The sequence below is a fragment of the Lolium rigidum genome, chromosome 6 (genome assembly GCF_022539505.1).
Source record: "Lolium rigidum isolate FL_2022 chromosome 6, APGP_CSIRO_Lrig_0.1, whole genome shotgun sequence".
Taxonomy (NCBI): Eukaryota; Viridiplantae; Streptophyta; class Magnoliopsida; order Poales; family Poaceae; genus Lolium; species Lolium rigidum.
Window position 1 is genome coordinate 38,834,574 of NC_061513.1, and position 17,082 is coordinate 38,851,655.

At 44.8% G+C, this 17,082-nt stretch overlaps 1 pseudogene; it reads right to left on the reverse strand.

The window, feature by feature from the left end:
- Positions 1–9,329: 9,329 nt before the first annotated feature.
- Positions 9,330–15,799, reverse strand: LOC124662493 (annotated as a pseudogene).
- Between the last annotated feature and the right edge of the window lie 1,283 nt (positions 15,800–17,082).

A 17,082-nucleotide genomic window follows, 5' to 3' on the forward strand; every position in this document is an offset into this window, starting at 1 on the left:
GTTATCGTTATGGAATATTAATGAGAAGTTTTATCATTTACATATTGCACATCTTATTTTAGTTTGCAATCTCTATTATGTGATTGATCTTGTTGTTAGTATTGGCATCACTTTGGGAGCATTGAGTAAATCTATTTGGTTTTGGCAAACTTAGCATTGGTCAATAGCAACAACACTTTGAGTTTTAAGTAGAGAAGAGGAAATACATGTAGATATGTTATTATCTTTCTTGTTAGTTCTTAGCTTAGTATTCTGAAGTTAAAATTGTTTGTATTTACAAGGAAGATGCATGGTTGTTTCTATCACATGTATATTTGTTTGTTTACCTCAACTCCTATGCTTGCTAATTAACCTTGCTAGCCAAAGACCTGTACTGAGAGGGAATGCTTCTCGTGCATCCAAACCTTTAAACCAAAACCCATGCCATGTGTGTCCACTATAACTACCTATTATGTGGTATTTCCTGCCACTCCAAGTAAATACTTCATGTGCTACCTTTAAAAAATTCAAAATTTATCATCCCTTATTTGTGTCAATGTTTTATAGCTCATGAGGAAGTATGTGGCGTTTTATCTTTCAATCTTGTTGGGCAACTTTCACCAATGGACTAGTGGCTTCATCCACTTATCCAATAACTTTGCGAAAAGAGCTGGCAATGGGGTTCCCAGTCCCAAGTTAATTAACTTTTGTAATTTTACATATAGACACTCCTCCATGGTATGTGATTGTTGGACGGCACCCGAGGATTCTGGTTAGCCATGGCTTGAGAAAGCAAAGGAGGGGAGGAGTGTCATCTAAATAAAACTAAAATAAAAAGACACTCCTTCATGGTATGAGATTGTTCAGCAGTGCACCCGAGAATTCGGTTAGCCATGGTTTGTGAAAGCAAAGTTTGGAAGGAGTGTCAACCAAAAATAAAACTTTATGGGAGCCGCTCTTTGAGAGTTTGTCTGGCAAGGGGGTTAGAGTACCCGCTACCAGTCGTTGACAACAACAAACACCCCTCAAAACTTTACTTTATTGCTCTCTATATGATTTCAAAACTTGAAAAGCTCTAGCACATGATTTAATCCATGCTTCCCTCTGCGAAGGGCCTATCTTTTACTTTATGTTGAGTCAGTAAACCTATTTCCCTCCATCTCAAGCAAGCATTTGAGTTGTTGCGATCAAACTATTATATTGTGATTTATTTCATCATGTCTCTTACTCTTTCTTGTTTAGTACAAGTTTTTATCTAAATGAATATAGCTTTGGAAGTTATCAATGATCATTATGATTGAGTATGCAAAATGAGCCATATAAACTTTAACATGAGAGCGCTGCTCAATAGATAAGTATAACTCGTTAACTGTTCTCTGACCAAGAACAAAGTTTGCCATCACTAATTATGATTCCTTATGCACCTTTATTTGTGATTACCTTATACTTATTTCAAGTTGAATTATATGAGGAAGTTGTTCACTAGAATGCCTTGTGTGAATTAATATGATGCTTCTTGTCCGTATTTTATTTATCGACTCTTCACTCCATAAACATGAGTTTACTGAGCTCAGTTTCGCTTGGGGACAAGCGAAGTCTAAGCTTGCGGGGAGTTGATACGTCCAATTTCCATCACTATTTTATATCATAATTTGCTGCTATTCATTGATATATTTCATATTTGGAGATGATACTTATGTTATTTCATCTATTTTGCATATTTCATGATTATTTGGAGATCGCGCACCGGAGCCAGGATTCTGCTGGAAAAAGCACCGTCAGGATGCAATATTTCGGAAGATCAGCAGTTGATGGAAATTATATGAAAAATCCTATTTTTCCAGAAAGACGAAGGGAGCCGAAGGGGAGCCGAGGGGACCCGAGGTGGGCCCACCTCATAGGCCGGCGCGGCCCAAGGCCTGGCCGCGCCGCCCTGTGAGGAGGGGGCCCACAACCCTCTCTCGCCTCCTTTTCTTCGCGTACGTCTTCGTCCCGAAAACCTAAGCCACAGAGGATAGTCGCGAAGAGTCACAGCCGCCTCTGCGGGGCGGAGAACACCAGAGAGAAAAGAGCTCTCCGGCGGGCAGGAATCCGCCGGGGAAATTCCCTCCCGGAGGGGGAAATCGACGCCATCGTCACCATCATCGAGCTGGACATCATCTCCATCACCATCGTCATCATCTCCATCATCATCACCGCCATCTCCACCGCTGCACCTCGTTACCGCTGTAACAATTCGGGTTGGATCTTGATTGTTTGATAGGGGAAACTCTCCCGGTGTTGATTTCTACTTGTTATTGATGCTATTGAGTGAAACCATTGAACCAAGGTTTATGTTCAGATTGTTATTCATCATCATATCACCTCTGATCATGTTCCATATGATGTCTCGTGAGTAGTTCGTTTAGTTCTTGAGGACATGGGTGAACTCTAAATGTTAGTAGTGAATCATGGTTGAGTAGTATTCAGTGTTATGATATTTAAGTTGTGGTGTTATTCTTCTAGTGGTGTCGTGTGAACGTCGACTACACGACACTTCACCATTTATGGGCCTAGGGGAATGCATCTTGTACTCGTTTGCCAATTGCGGGGTTGCCGGAGTGACGAAACCCGAGCCCCCGTTGGTATATCGATGCAGGAGGGATAGCGAGGATCTCGCAGTTTAAGGCTGTGGTTAGATTTATCTTAATTACTTTCTTGTATTTGCGGATGCTTGCAAGGGGTATAATCACAAGTATGTATTAGTCCTAGGAAGGGCAGTACATTAGCATAGGTTCACCCACACAACACTTATCAAAACAATGAAGATTAATCAGCTGTATGAAGCGAAAGCACTAGACTAAAATCCCGTGTGTCCTCAAGAACGTTTGGTCATTATAAGTAAACAAACCGGCTTGTCCTTTGTGCTAAAAAGGATTGGGCCACTCGCTGCAATTATTTCTCTCGCACTTTACTTACTCGTACTTTATTCATCTGTTACATCAAAACCCCTCGAATACTTGTCTGTGAGCATTTACAGTGAATCCTTCATCGAAACTGCTTGCCAACACCTTCTGCTCCACGTTGGGATCGACATTCTTACTTATCGAAGATACTACGATACACCCCCTATACTTGTGGGTCATCAGCGCCCAGACGGGCAACGCCGCGCGGCTGCGGACATCAACGAGAGGCGCTTGGAGGTGGTGTTGGGCGGCGGTGCACGGCGGGAGGAGGAGCTGGGCTAGAGCTGGACATGGCGGAGCACCTCGAAGTGGAGCAAGATACGTCAAGGCAGACGCTCGGCGAGGGTAACCGGGCGGGGTCCTAGCGGCAACGCGGGCCTCCCTGGGCTCCGGAGGAGGATCTGGTGGTGCCACGACCACCGGGGACGGCTACAGTAGGCGGCGAAGGTCGTAGAGGAGCTGCGGCCGGCGGCCATGGTGGTGGAAGTGCGGTACAAATCTAGGCACAACACGGCCCGATCTGGGTCTTTGGGCTCAGTCGTATCGTTGATGTCCGAAGTGCGACATCTGCGTCGCGGCAAGTCCTTGACCTGCATGAGGTGGAAGACGAAGGAGGGTTGCGGGTGCTTGATGCATATAAAATGCATACATGAACTTTGTCCTTTATTAGAATAAATTTTCACATATTTACAAGGTATATGATGATTGAATGGATCGGTAGCGAACAAGATGGGGGGTGAATGGTCGCTACACAGATTTTAGTTCTTTTTCAGTTTTAGGCGGTGTGCGGAAGTAAAGGTGGCAACTTGATGATAGGGGTGTTCCTAGTATGATCCTAGCGATGCAACAAGTAAAGGAACTGAACGAGATAGTAAAGAGAGGGAGCGAAACAACCGGGGTAGCGGGGACGAGGCGAGATTTGTTTCCCGCAGTTCCTCCCACAAAGGGAGTACGTCTGCATTGAGGAGGTGCTAACCACGAAGGCTAGATGGCCACACAGGCCTCACCTTGTTCAATATATATGGCATTAGATGACGATGTAGGTTTGGAAAGGGGTTCTACCTCCGACGATACCTTTGCCATGAGGCAACGGGAGTTGTTGGCGATGAGGTTCTCAATAGGAGAGTCGAAGAGGGAGTTGGAGGGAGTGGAGATGGCGAGGGCAGCCACTCCCTCTTCTTCCTTGTTCGAACTCTTGTCTTCATGTTCTCTTGGCTTCTTGGTGAAGGAGACCTTGGTGTCGCTGGGCTTGGAGGAGAACTTGGAGAATCCTTTGGGGGAGGGATTTGAACTTATCCTTGCGGACAAGTCTCCCACCATTGTCTTCCCTTCTCTCATAGATACAATCCGCGACAAAGTGACTTTTGTCGCCGCAATTTTAGCAAGTTCTCCCCCTTTGCCCTTACCTTGGGCTCTTGGAGAAACTTCTAGGAGGGTCACGAGAAGAGTATCTTGAGCTTCCTCTTGGTCTTGAGCTTCGAGTCTTGTTTCCATCCCAAAAACTCTTGGCAGCGAGAGTCATGTGCTCATGGTAGTTGGTCTTGAGATCATCCGGACTCCACTCCATGGGATCCTCTTCACTTTCACTTGCGTCATGTTCCCTCATCTTCAATGCGAGATTGGGCTTGCGGGTGTTGTGAGCGCGTGCAACAAGATCCTCCGCATTCTTCTTGGAGATGTCCAAAGCGATGACTTCACTAAGGACTTCATCGGACATCATAGCACGGAAGGATGCATTTTAGCGGATGGCCGTCAACTTCCCTTCCTCATAAGGGAGGAGAGCGTTGTAGAACTTTCTTTTGATCCAATGGTCATCCACAAAAGTTGCTCCATGATCTTGCATTTGCACGGCGAGAGCAATGAGGCGTCGGTACATCTCTTCGGGAGATTCTCCTTCAATCATTACGAAGTTGTCAGCCATGTTGTTCACTTCATAGAAACGAGAGCTTTGAATGCTCTCATTTCCGAGGAAGAGCTTGTCGAGTTTATCCCATGCTTCCTTGGCGGTCTTGAGAGAACGGATGTGAGCGCGGTCCTTGGGTGTGACGGCCATGTGGATCATGTTGATGGCGGTGGCGTTGAGTTGGTCATCCACCACTTCTCTTCTTGTCAAATTCTTGGGACCTCGTGGTGAGTAACCTTCCTCGATGATGCGCCAAAGCTCGGTGGAAGTGCTGCGCACATGAGAACGCATTAAGAATTGCCAATTTTCAAAACTATTGGATTCAAGTAGCGGTGGTGAACCATGAGACAAAATATGAGGCATAGGAATTGGGACATTTATGGTGTAATCACTTGGTGGGGGCACCGCATGATTACCTCCCAAATGTCCCGCAACCGGTGGTTCATCCTTCCCTTTTGATGAAGTGCCGGCTTCCCCAAGTCCTCCCTCTTGAGGGACTTTAGTCGATTTAGCGACAAAGCCAACAAGAGGAAATGGATTAACTTGTGGGGGAACCTCGGCACTTGCCTTAGGATCTACGGTGGGGGTTGTTTTTGGAGCAATCAACTCCAACATCATAGCCTTCATTTGGCATACGATGGATGACTCCAATTTCTTGAGGTCATCCAACGTAGTCGTTGTGCTATCGGTGTTTGATGGTGGACGTGATTGCTCACCGGGAAGGTCCCCATTCTTAGCCGCCTCTTGTTCAGCCATTTCTTAGGCGGTAAAGACTGAGCAAGAAAACCTTGCTCTGATACCACTTGAATGGATCGTTAGCGAACAAGAGGGGGGGGGGGTGAATGGTCGCTACACAAATTTTAGTTCTTTTTATGTTTTAGGCGGTGTGCGGAAGTAAAGGTGGAAACTTGATGATAGGGGTGTTCCTAGTATGATCCTAGCGATGCAACAAGTAAAGGAACCGAACGAGATAGTAAAGAGAGGGAGCGGAACAACCGGGGTAGCGGAGACGAGGCGAGATTTGTTTCCGCAACTCCTCCCACAACAGGGAGTACGTCTGCGTTGAGGAGGTGCTAACCACGAAGGCTAGACGGCCACACAGGCCTCACCTTGTTCCTCGAGAAAGCCCCACGAAGGAGCTTCCCCTTATCCACTAAGTAGCCGGTCGAGGCGGCGATTCCTTCACAAGGTTGGGGTGAGCTCCACAAACACCGGAGGCTCCCAACATCCTATGGGGATAGCACAACTCCAAGCTAGCCTCCATAGGAGCACATCCTCCAAGATCCCACCATAGGAACCCTAACTCCAAGATCCACTAAGTACTAGATGATATTGGCGAAATCTCTCTTGGTAGAACTATAGATCGGGGACTCCTCCACCACTTCTCAAAGTTCGGGAAAGATTGATTGGGTGGGGAGGGAGATCCTCTAGGTTTGAGCTCAGCAACAATGGAGGAGAGAGAGAGAGAGAAGAGATAAAACGAGCTGGAGAAGAAGGGGCCCTTTTTATAGGTCACTCCAAATCCAACCGTTATGTGTTGATTCCGCACGACCGGTACTACCGCTTGGGGAAGCGGTAGTACCGCACTGGATTCGAAATGTGCTAACAGATCTACCACGTGGGCAGGAAGCGGTACTACCGCTTCCGGTACCGCTTAGGTACCGTAAGGGCTTCTGCAAGATACTGACATCCTCCAGGTACCGCAGCGGTACCAGAGCGGTAGTGCCGTAACTGCAGTTACGGTACCAAAGCAGTACCTTGAACGGAAGTACCGTTAAGGTACCGTAACCCCTTTTGTTAGCATTTTCCAGGTGCAAAGTCCAGAGCGGTACTGATGGCCAGTACCAATAGGGTAGCGGTACTACCGCTCTTGGTACCGGTACTACCGGTCAAGCAGATTCATCGTTTTCCTCTTTTTCTCTCCAACCATGTTACCTCGCGATACACACACAGATCAAGAAACTTATAAGCTACGCTTTAGTCTTCCGATCCCGAAGTGTTCAGCGAGGATACCGTGCACTTGTAAATCTATTAAAAGCAAACTAGGCACACGGTGAACTTCATTCTAGTGTTGTTATCAAACACACAAAACACGAGGTTTAGATTTTGCTCTTTCAATGATAATACCATGTTTACATTAATTTATAGAGATTTACCAATGATCCCTTTTGTTTGGTTTATAACTCTGCAGAACAGAAATTCCCTGTTTTGTGTATTTTATGTCAAGCCTATCAGGAGTCAGAACCCGTGGTTTGGAATTTTAGTTTCGGAAATATTTTAAATTATTTTTGATTTAGTGTGTAGTACTGTAATGTCTGAAATATTTCAGGATGTACTGAAATTACACTGAAAATAATTTCCATGGTCAGTACTCAACATATTTTTTTCGTTTATTTCCATTTGATGTGCCTTGACAGATTCTTCTTTTGTGTCCTCTTATATTTCCATTTGATATGCCTCAGACTGATTTTTCTAGGGAAAATTGTGTTTTTTCCATACTATTTTTTGCCTATTTTATTTTTCCATTCTAAATTTTGATATTTTTCTGAGATGGGCTATTGAATCATACTTGTACCACTTTACATGGAGTGGAGTACTGGACATGTTTACCGTGCATGTACGCTCGTAAAAAGAGAACTACAGTTTAGCGATGGGAGTAATTCAGCTTTCACGCAGGTGATTGGCCGAGATTTGCTGAGCCATTCGAGCTCGAATGGCTTGCGAGCTGCACATCCGGCTTGAGTTTGGTTTGTTAAGACATTGAGCTGAACTTGAGTTAAACTTCAACAAGCCGAACTCAAACAGTTTGTCGAGCCCAAACTTTTTTGAAAGCAGATGATAAAGATGTATCGAATCTTGCTCTATGAGAAAACTCTAGTCTATGAGGGTTTTCGTCAGCTTATTTACCAGTTCCATGCTATTCCCATGAAGCTTTGCTAGTGGCATGACCATTACTGAAAAGACTGGTTCATATTTCAATGCAAAAATGTTGTGACAAGGTCTACAGCTTCATTTTGTTGAATGCATGACACGCCATTCTATTTAAATTTCATTCCACAATGTAGTAACTAAGCCCAATACAATTATGATGAGTTTCTGGTACATGATTGATTATAAATATGTGGCTCCATATAGAAACTGAACAATGTTAGTCAAGCTATCCTAGGTGCCTAAGATGTGGGAGGAAACTGAAAACACCATATAACAATCGCCGGAAATGCCATGGGTGCTGCAACTTTAGGTTCTATTGAAGTTGTGTATGGGTAACTTGTCTCAACTGCAACCATCTTGCGGAATCGGCGACGTCTGGACAAGAGAAGCCCAATCTTGCAGGGTGGCAACATATCTGGCTTAGGGATTCTCAGAGTTAGGGTATGCTAAATTAGATAACATTTCTATGATTTAGTCACTTTGTGAAAATTAGAGGATGTTAGCAAACAGATAGTTGTGCCATGTCAATCAATATTAGAAAGCTAACACTACCATGCACATCGTGTTCGTTGGAGCAATAGAAGTAAACTAATCTTACCCAAGGAGGAAATATTTTCTAACGATTGAAGGAAATATGAAGTTCCTCTTTTGTATAATTAAGTCTTGCAAATCTCCCTCATGGTACCAAACTTATCAAGCATCAAAATTAGGATATGGCCCCATTTTCCTATACCGTTTGGCATATAACCCTTGTGTGATGCAACCAATGTAGTACTTCCTTTAGTTCACTTGCTACTTCGCAAGAGTATTATTCACATGTTGCTAAATTTATTATCTACATGAAATGACACTAAAACCTTGGATACCATTTGAGGAGTAAGTCCCATCTGCACTTGATATCATCAACATTCTAAACTTGAGTAAAGAGGTCAGAGTCATGTACTCAATCACAATTAACTGCTCTTGTTGAACGGATCGTGGTTTCCAGATGAAAAAAAGGTTTAAGGCAAAGCGTCCCTTTATCACTCATGTTGTTTAACATTGTGGCTGATATGTTGCATGCTTTCTACATGAAGGGTCCTTAGTTGCATGACCAATAGAAAGGTTATCTACATTTCGCTGCACAAATGTGGTGGTGAATCCCGCAACTGTACATTGCGGAATGCATGACAGGTCACAATCCCAATTTTGCTCCACAAATGTAATGACAACTTAATTAGTACAATTTTAATAGGCTGGTACTACAGGCCTAAATATAAATAAGCAATTGCGAGTAAAGGTTGCAACAAGGTTTCTTGATGTATCCCCGTAAAAATTAAAACAACTAGCCACACTATATGCCTCTGAGATGCTCTCGTTTTTTTTTTTGAGAATGGTGGTTAACCCGGCAGGTAGCCTTTGAGATGCCAGAGGAAACTAGAAATACAATATCAAAGCTGAACTAAGAAGAACCTGTTGGAAATGGATAAAACAATGTATTGTATATAGTTGACATCCTTTCAAGTTGTCCTGACAAATTACAGCTCTCCAGGTCAAAACAGTTTGGCTACCAAATCAGCTATTACTGTAATTCACTCTATCTTGTACCAATTTCCGACCTGTAGAGTTTTGTCGTGAGCCATCTTGAGCGTGGCAACGCACGAATTGAAGTTTTTCTACAGGAACCAGCACATGTGATTGATGATAAAACGCTTGAACCATCCTTGCTTCCCACCATTCGCCGTCACGATCGTCCTCCCGATCACGACGCTCACCCCGTTCCTGCGTGCACGGTCCATCACCGCCGCCTCGCTGGCGCCAGCGACGTCCTTGAGCGCGGCGACAATGGCATCCAAGAACTTGTTGCCCTCCATGTCATGCTTGTCCATGTAGCCGTATTGCGCCACACACCTGTACACCCCGGCGGGCACCTCGTCCACGGCCGCCACGAGGAACCGCTCCTTGGGCAGCACCGATGTCACCGACAGCGTCCTGATGGTGATGAAGACCAGCAACTCCCGGAGGCACCCCGTGTGTTCCGCGTAGTGGCGCACGATGGGTGGGACGCCGTTCATCAGTTCTGTGAAGAAGAAGCACACCCCGGGCACGCGCCCCGACCTTGCCACTATCCCAGCGAGCTCATCACCGGTGATCATGTGGCCCGCCTCATACTCGCTCTTCTTCTTCCGGCCATAGGTCCAGGACATCGTGATCACAAGGAAGAATGCAGTGATGGCGAACGACACCCACCCGCCCTGCGCCATATTGTTCATCAGCGAGCTCATGTACACGGCCTCGATGGCCAGGTAGGCCGCGAAGAATGTGGCAACATACATGGCGTGCACCTTCCAGATCATCACCATGACCACCATCATCAGCTCCGTGGTGATCAACATCACCCAGATCACCGCGACCCCGAAGGCGTGGCCGATCTCAGGCCCGCCCTAGAAGCCAACGGTGATGAGGATGCAGAGGACCATGAGGAGGTAGTTCACCTTGGGGCAGTACACCTGCCCCTCGTACTTATCGGATGTGTGCCGCACGGTGGCACGGGGGAAGCAGCCGAGGTTGATTGATTGCCGGATGATGGAGAAGCTGGCGGAGATGAGCGACTAACTGCGACGATGGCGGCCAGGGTGGACACCACGAACATGGGCCAGAACAGGGGCCTGGGATACTGATGTAGAACGCCGTGCTCCTCGGTTGATGTATTCTTTTGCCGATTTCTTTTTCTCGGTTTGCTAGACATGTCCTTCACGTAGAAAACTTGAGCCACATTGTTGGCTAGGACGAATGGCATGTCCATGTACGCAAGATTGTTGAGATCCACTGTTGTCATGCTGTACTTATCGTCTACATGTACCCCGCTCAGCTTCACCCATTTGCACCGAAATAAAGGGACCTTAAAAGTAGGTCCATAGTCAAGTTCCCATATCTCCTCTATGTACCCATAATATGTGGTTGTATGCACATTCTCGTCTTTTGCATCAAAGCGGACACCACTATTTTGGTTGGTGCTCTTTTTATCTTGGATGATCGTGTAAAATGCATTCCCATTTATCTCGTACCCTTGGAATGTACATATGTTCGAAGATGGTAACCTGGCCAACAAGTACATCTGCTCCCCAACAGTGGTGTTACTCATGAGATGTGTCTGCAACGAACTGCCGAAGGTCTTCATGTGTTGACGTGTAATCAAGGACTCGGGTTGGCCCAGGTTTAGTTCTCGTACAATATTTTTTTGTGTTTCTCGATATACGGAGCCACCAAGCTAGAATTGTATAGAACTATGTAGTGTGCTTGATTGAAAGAAAGTTTGTCCCTACATACCGTTGCTTTCCTTCCTAGTATGCCTTTTCCAGTCAGCATCCTCTCATACCGAGATTCAGGAACACCAATCGGCTTAAGGTTAGGAAGAAAGTCAACACAAAACTCACTGAACTCCTCTGTTCCGTAGGCCTTTGAGATGCTTCCTTCTGGCCGAGATGCTTCCTTATGGCCTAACACAGTTATGGACGTATTTGTTTAAGACTCCCATGAACCTCTCGAAGGGGAACATATTATGTAGAAATACATGATCGAGAATTTTAATCTCATCGACTAGGTGAACTAGGAGGTGCGTCATAATATTGAAGAAAGATGGTGGGAACAAAAACTCGAAGCTGACAAGACATTCGATCACATCAAGCTATAACCTTGACAAACTTTCCAGATCCATTACCTTCTGAGAATTTGCATTCAGGAATGCACGTACCTTCAGAATGGCAAGTTGAACATTTTCTGATAGAAGTCCCCTCAATGCAACCGGAAGCAATTGTGTCATAAGCATGTGGAAATCATGAGACTTTAGGTTCTGGAATTTTTTCTCTTTCATATTTACTATTCCCTTTATATTCGACGAGAAACCAGACGGAACCTTGACACTGAATAGGGCTTCAAAAAAGATTGAAGAAAGTCCACTTTTGGTCCTTGAATTTTAGTGAAAGTTCATTTTTGGTCCTAGAACTTCTGTCTGGTTCAAAATGAACCTTGAACTCTCATAATCATTCACTTTTAGTCCTTACGCCGATTGAACTAGGAAAATTCAAGGTGGCCAAAAAACTCAAGGTAACGGTGCAAGGGTAGAGAGGCGGGACGATGCTGATAGGCAAACAAGCATACCTTTGTGGTGCAACACTTCACGTGAATTAGAAGGGAGAGAAATCAAGCAAGAGACTAGTTCAGGGACCCAAGGGTTTCGTTGTTTTTTGCATTGTGACGTTTGGTTCGACATCTCAGCTAGTTTGGGCTTGGTCTGGTTCTAAACCAATTTGGCTGGTTCCCTATTTTTTCTTTCCACGCCAGTAATTTGCTCAACTCAACTGCAAAGGGATGAAAAGTGAACTATTATGAGAGTTCAAGGTTCATTCTAGACTAAAAAAAAATTTGGGACTGAAAGTGAACTTTCCCAAGAGTTCAAGGATGAGAATTGGACTTTCTTCAAAAAGATTTCCTTCTCTTCTTTGGTAAGAGCGTAGCTGACATGCCTTTGAAACTACCCTGGATGATTGCTGTCTCGTCCTTTATGACGTTGCCGGTCCTCCCGTGATTCTGGTGTATCTTTTGTTTTCCCATACACGCCCAGGAAAAAACCTAGAATATTCACACAAACATTCTTCGTCAGGTGCATCATGTCGATTGCAGAGCGGACTTTCAGGACTTTCCAATATTCTAGCTCCTAAAATATAGATTTCGCACGTGGACGCGTGCCCGTCAGCGTCATTCGAAACAGGTCGTCTGTCTGGACCCTTTCTAAAGATTATATTTAAATCCTTGACCATCTCAAATACATCAGCACCATTACGGAGGACAGACTTCGGACGGGGTTCTGCCTCACCATTGAAATGCTTGCATTTTTTTCCTTAAGATGTGCCTACACGGAAGAAAACAGCGATTGTACGGGTACACATTTTTCCTACATTTTTCCAAATATTTACTTTCAGTCTCATCTAAACAGTGTGTACGTGTATGCATTGTATCCCTTGTTCGTTTGTCCTGAAATGTTACTAAGAGCAGGTCAATAATTGATGGTTACGAATAGCAACGCTCGTAGGTCAAATTCCTGTTCGGTGTGCTCATCCCACACTTGTACACCTGGTTCGGCCCACAACTCCAAAAGTTAATCAACTAATGGCCTTAGGTACACATCAATGTCGTTGCCGGGTAGCTTTGGGCCTTGGATAAGCACTGATATCATAATGAACTTCCGCTTCATGCACAACCAAGGAGGAAGGTTGTACATACATAGAGTCATGGGTCAGGTGTTGTGACTGCAGCTCTGCTCCCCAAAAGGATTCATGCCATCTGTACTTAGATCAAACCATAAGTTCGTTTCCTCACCTGCAAAATCCGGGAACTCTCTCTCGATATTTCTCCACTACCGACCATCAGCGGGGTGCCTCAACATCGCGTCTTTCTTACGTTCTTCCATATGCCATCGCAACAACTTGACATGATCTTTGTTTCTGAACAAACGTTTCAACCATGGTATTATGGGAGCATAACATATCACCTTCGCAGGAACCCTCTTCGTGGGTGGCTCGCCCTCAACATCACCAGGGTATCTCTTTTGATCTTATACCGCAATGCATTGCATATCGGGCATTTACTCTCATTCTCGTACTTCTCAGCGCGGTAGAGGATGCAGTCATTAGGGCATGCATGTATCTTCTGCATATCTAATCCTAGAGGGCAGACAAGCTTCTTTGCTTCATACGTACTGGCGCGAAATTCGTTCTTTCTTGGAAGCAGCTTCTTTAATATTATCAGCAACTTTTCAAATCCCAAGTCAGTCACACTGGCCTCTGCCTTCCATTTCAACAATTTCAATACGCTACCCGGCTTTTTCTGCCCATCTTCGCAACTTGGGTATAACAATTTTTTGTGGTCCTCTAACATGTTGTCGAACTGCAACCTCCCCTTATCTGTGTTGCAGTCTCTCCTTGCATTAGAAATGGCCCGACGAAGATCATCATCAGCAGGCTCATCTGGTGCCCGTTCTTCACCTCCTTTTTCTTCATTGTCTTCCATTCCGGTATCACCGTATTCAAGGAACATAGATCGGTAGTTGTCATCGTTATCTTCTTCATCACCGTCTTCCATCATAACCCATTCTTCTCCGTGCTTGGTCCAAACATTATAGCCGGACATGAATCCGTGCCGAAGCAGGTGGCTCTGAATGTCTCTTGAGGAAGAGTAATCGTTCTCATTCCGATATTTCAGACATGGACAACAAATAAAACCTGTCTGCCCTTTGTTGGCCTCGACCACAAGCAGGAAAGATTTAACGCCCTCTCTGAAAGCGGGATCGCATCGTTTAACGTACATCCATGGATGACTCATCTGCACCATAAGTACAATTATATATCAAACGCAATCACCATGCTAAATAGTACTACACTGTCTAGACGAGAAAATAGTTGCTAACCTTTTAGGACACTTGGAAACAAAAAAGAGGAGAAATCTTATTAAATGAACTCAAGTGGCATCGTTCTCACAAACATTTCATCAAACACCTCTTGTGCATATGAAGAAAAAAAAAACCTAGTAGATACCTCCACCTTCCACCAAGGAAACAAAATGTAGAGAGAATGGGGAGGTTGGCTGTATATATAGGCCGAAACCTTTTATCACGATTTTAGGCTCAAACCGGGATAAAAGGGCTGCCAGCAGGCTGCAAAAGGCCTCAGACCCTTATATCCCGGTTTGAGGCTCCAACCGAGACAAAAGGTTCTTAAAAAATCGGAACAAAAGGCCCCGTACCCTCTCGCTGGTTTCGGGACGACGTGGCCTGACCATTTGTCCCGGCTTCAGACTGGACCGGGACAAAAAGCCAAGACGGAAGGTCCGTTTTCTATTAGTGTGATGCCTTTGAACTGATGTGCATGCCGTAAGAACTAGAGTGCCTCATATATTTATTCCCTAGTTTCACATGAAGCTTCGTTAGTTGCATGATTAATAAAAGTACCAATCCATATTCCTCCGCACAATTGCTGTGACGAATCCTAGTTGCATGGTTTTTACATGAAGCTTCCTTATTTGCATGACCAATAGAAAGGTTATTCACATTTCGTTGCACAAATATGGTGGTGAATCCCGCAACTTCACATTGTGGAATGCATGACTGGTGACAATCCTATTTTTTCTCCACAAATGTAATGACACCTCAAGTACAATTGTAATGAGCTGATACTAGAAGCATAAATATAAATAAACAAGTCCGAGTATAGGTTGCAACAAGGTTTGCTGAGGTATCCCCGTACCGTAAAAGTAAAAAACAACTAGCCACACTATGCCTCTGAGAGCTTCTTGATTTTTTGATAACGGAGGTTAATCCTGCCGGAAGCCTCTGAGATGTGAGAGGAAACTGAAGATACAATATCAAAACTGAACTAAGACGAACCTGTTGGAAATGGATAAAACAATGTATTGTATAATGTATTGTATAGTTGGCATGCTTTCGAGCTATCTTAGCAAGATACAGTTCTCTCTGTCATAACAGTTTGGCAACCAAATCAGCTATTTGCTGCAATTCATCACTCTATCTTGTACCGATTTCCGACCTGTAGAGTTTTGTTGTAATCCATCTTCAGTGTGGCAACACTAGAATTGAAGTTTTTTTTGCAGGAACCTGTACATGTGATTGATGACAATGCGCTTGAACCATCCGTGCTTCCTGCCGCTCGCGGTCAGGATCGTCCTCCCGATCACGACGCTCACCCCGTTCCTGCGCGCCGGCGACGTCCTTGAGCGCGGCGACGATGGACTCCAAGAACTCGTCGCCCTCCATGTCCTGCTTGTCCATGTAGCCGTACTGCGCCACATACCTGTACACCCCGGCGGGCACCTCGTCCATGGCCGCCACGAGGAACCGCTCCTCGGGTAGCACCGACGTCACGGGCAGCGTCCTGACGGTGACGAATACCAGCAGCTCGCGGAGGCTGCCAGTATGCTCCGCGTAGTGGCGCACGATGGACGGGACGCCGTTCATCAGGTCCGTGAAGATGAAGCACACCCCGGGCATGTGCGACGATCCCGGCGAGCTCATTGGTGGTGATCATGTGGCCTGCTGCCTCGTACTCGCTCTTCTTCTTCAGACTTATTCCAATGTAAGGATGAAATACTCGGATGCTAGAAACAAATACTTAGTTTTTTTTTCTCTCTTTTTAGCACTAATTAACGTTCAAGTTAGTTCGAAAGTACCATTGGTTGGCTATAGTGTCCCCCTTCAACTTTACTCGCGCGCGCAGGGGGTGGGGGGGGGGGGGGGCATGGTCCCATTTTCCTAATACCGTTTGGAATATAGCCAGATGCAAGTATAGTAGTATTCTCTTAGTTCACTTGCTAGAGTACTTTTCACATGACGGAGATTTACTATCAACATCGAAGGAAACTAAGCCATGGATATCATTTTGGTTGTAAGTCCCATCTACACACGATATCATTGGTATTCTGAACTTGAGGAAGGTGAAATTGGTGTACATGATCAAAGTTAATTGGTCTTGTTCAATGGGTTGTGGTTTGATGCCTTTGAACTGATGTGCATGCATAAAAACTGAGTGCCTCATGTATTTATTCCCTAGTTTCACATGAAGCTTCGTTAGTTGCATGACTAATACAAGTACCAATCCATATTCCTCCGCACAATTGCTGTGACGAATCCTAGTTGCATGTTTTTTACATAAAACTTCCTTATTTGCATGAGCAATAGAAAGGTTATTCGCATTTCGTTGCACAAATATGGTGGTGAATCCCGCAACTTTACATTGTGGAATGCATGACAGGTGACAATCCCAATTTTTCTCCACAAATGTAATGACACCTCAAGTACAATTGTAATGAGCTTATACTACAGGCCTAAATATAAATAAGCAACTCCGAGTAAAGGTTGCAACAAGGTTTGCTGAGGTATCTCCGTAAAAGTAAAAAACAACTAGCCACACTATGCCTCTGAAAGCCTCTCGGCTTTTTTGATAACGGAGGTTAACCCGGCCGATAGCCTTGAGATGTGAGAGGAAACTGAAAATACAATATCAAAGCTGAAGTAAGACAGATCCGTTGGAAATGGATAAAACAACCGGCAGCTCCGTGAAAGGAGTTTGGCTACCAAATCACTAGTACAATGTAGTAGCATAATATATTGGAGTTGGAGTTGTCTTAGCAAGCTACAGATCTCTCGGTCAAAACAGTTTGGCTACCAAATCAGCTATTGCTGTAATTCACTCTATCTTGTACCGATTTCCGACCTGTAGAGTTTTGTTGTAATCCAACTTCAGTGTAGCAACACCAGAATTGAAGTTTTTCTGC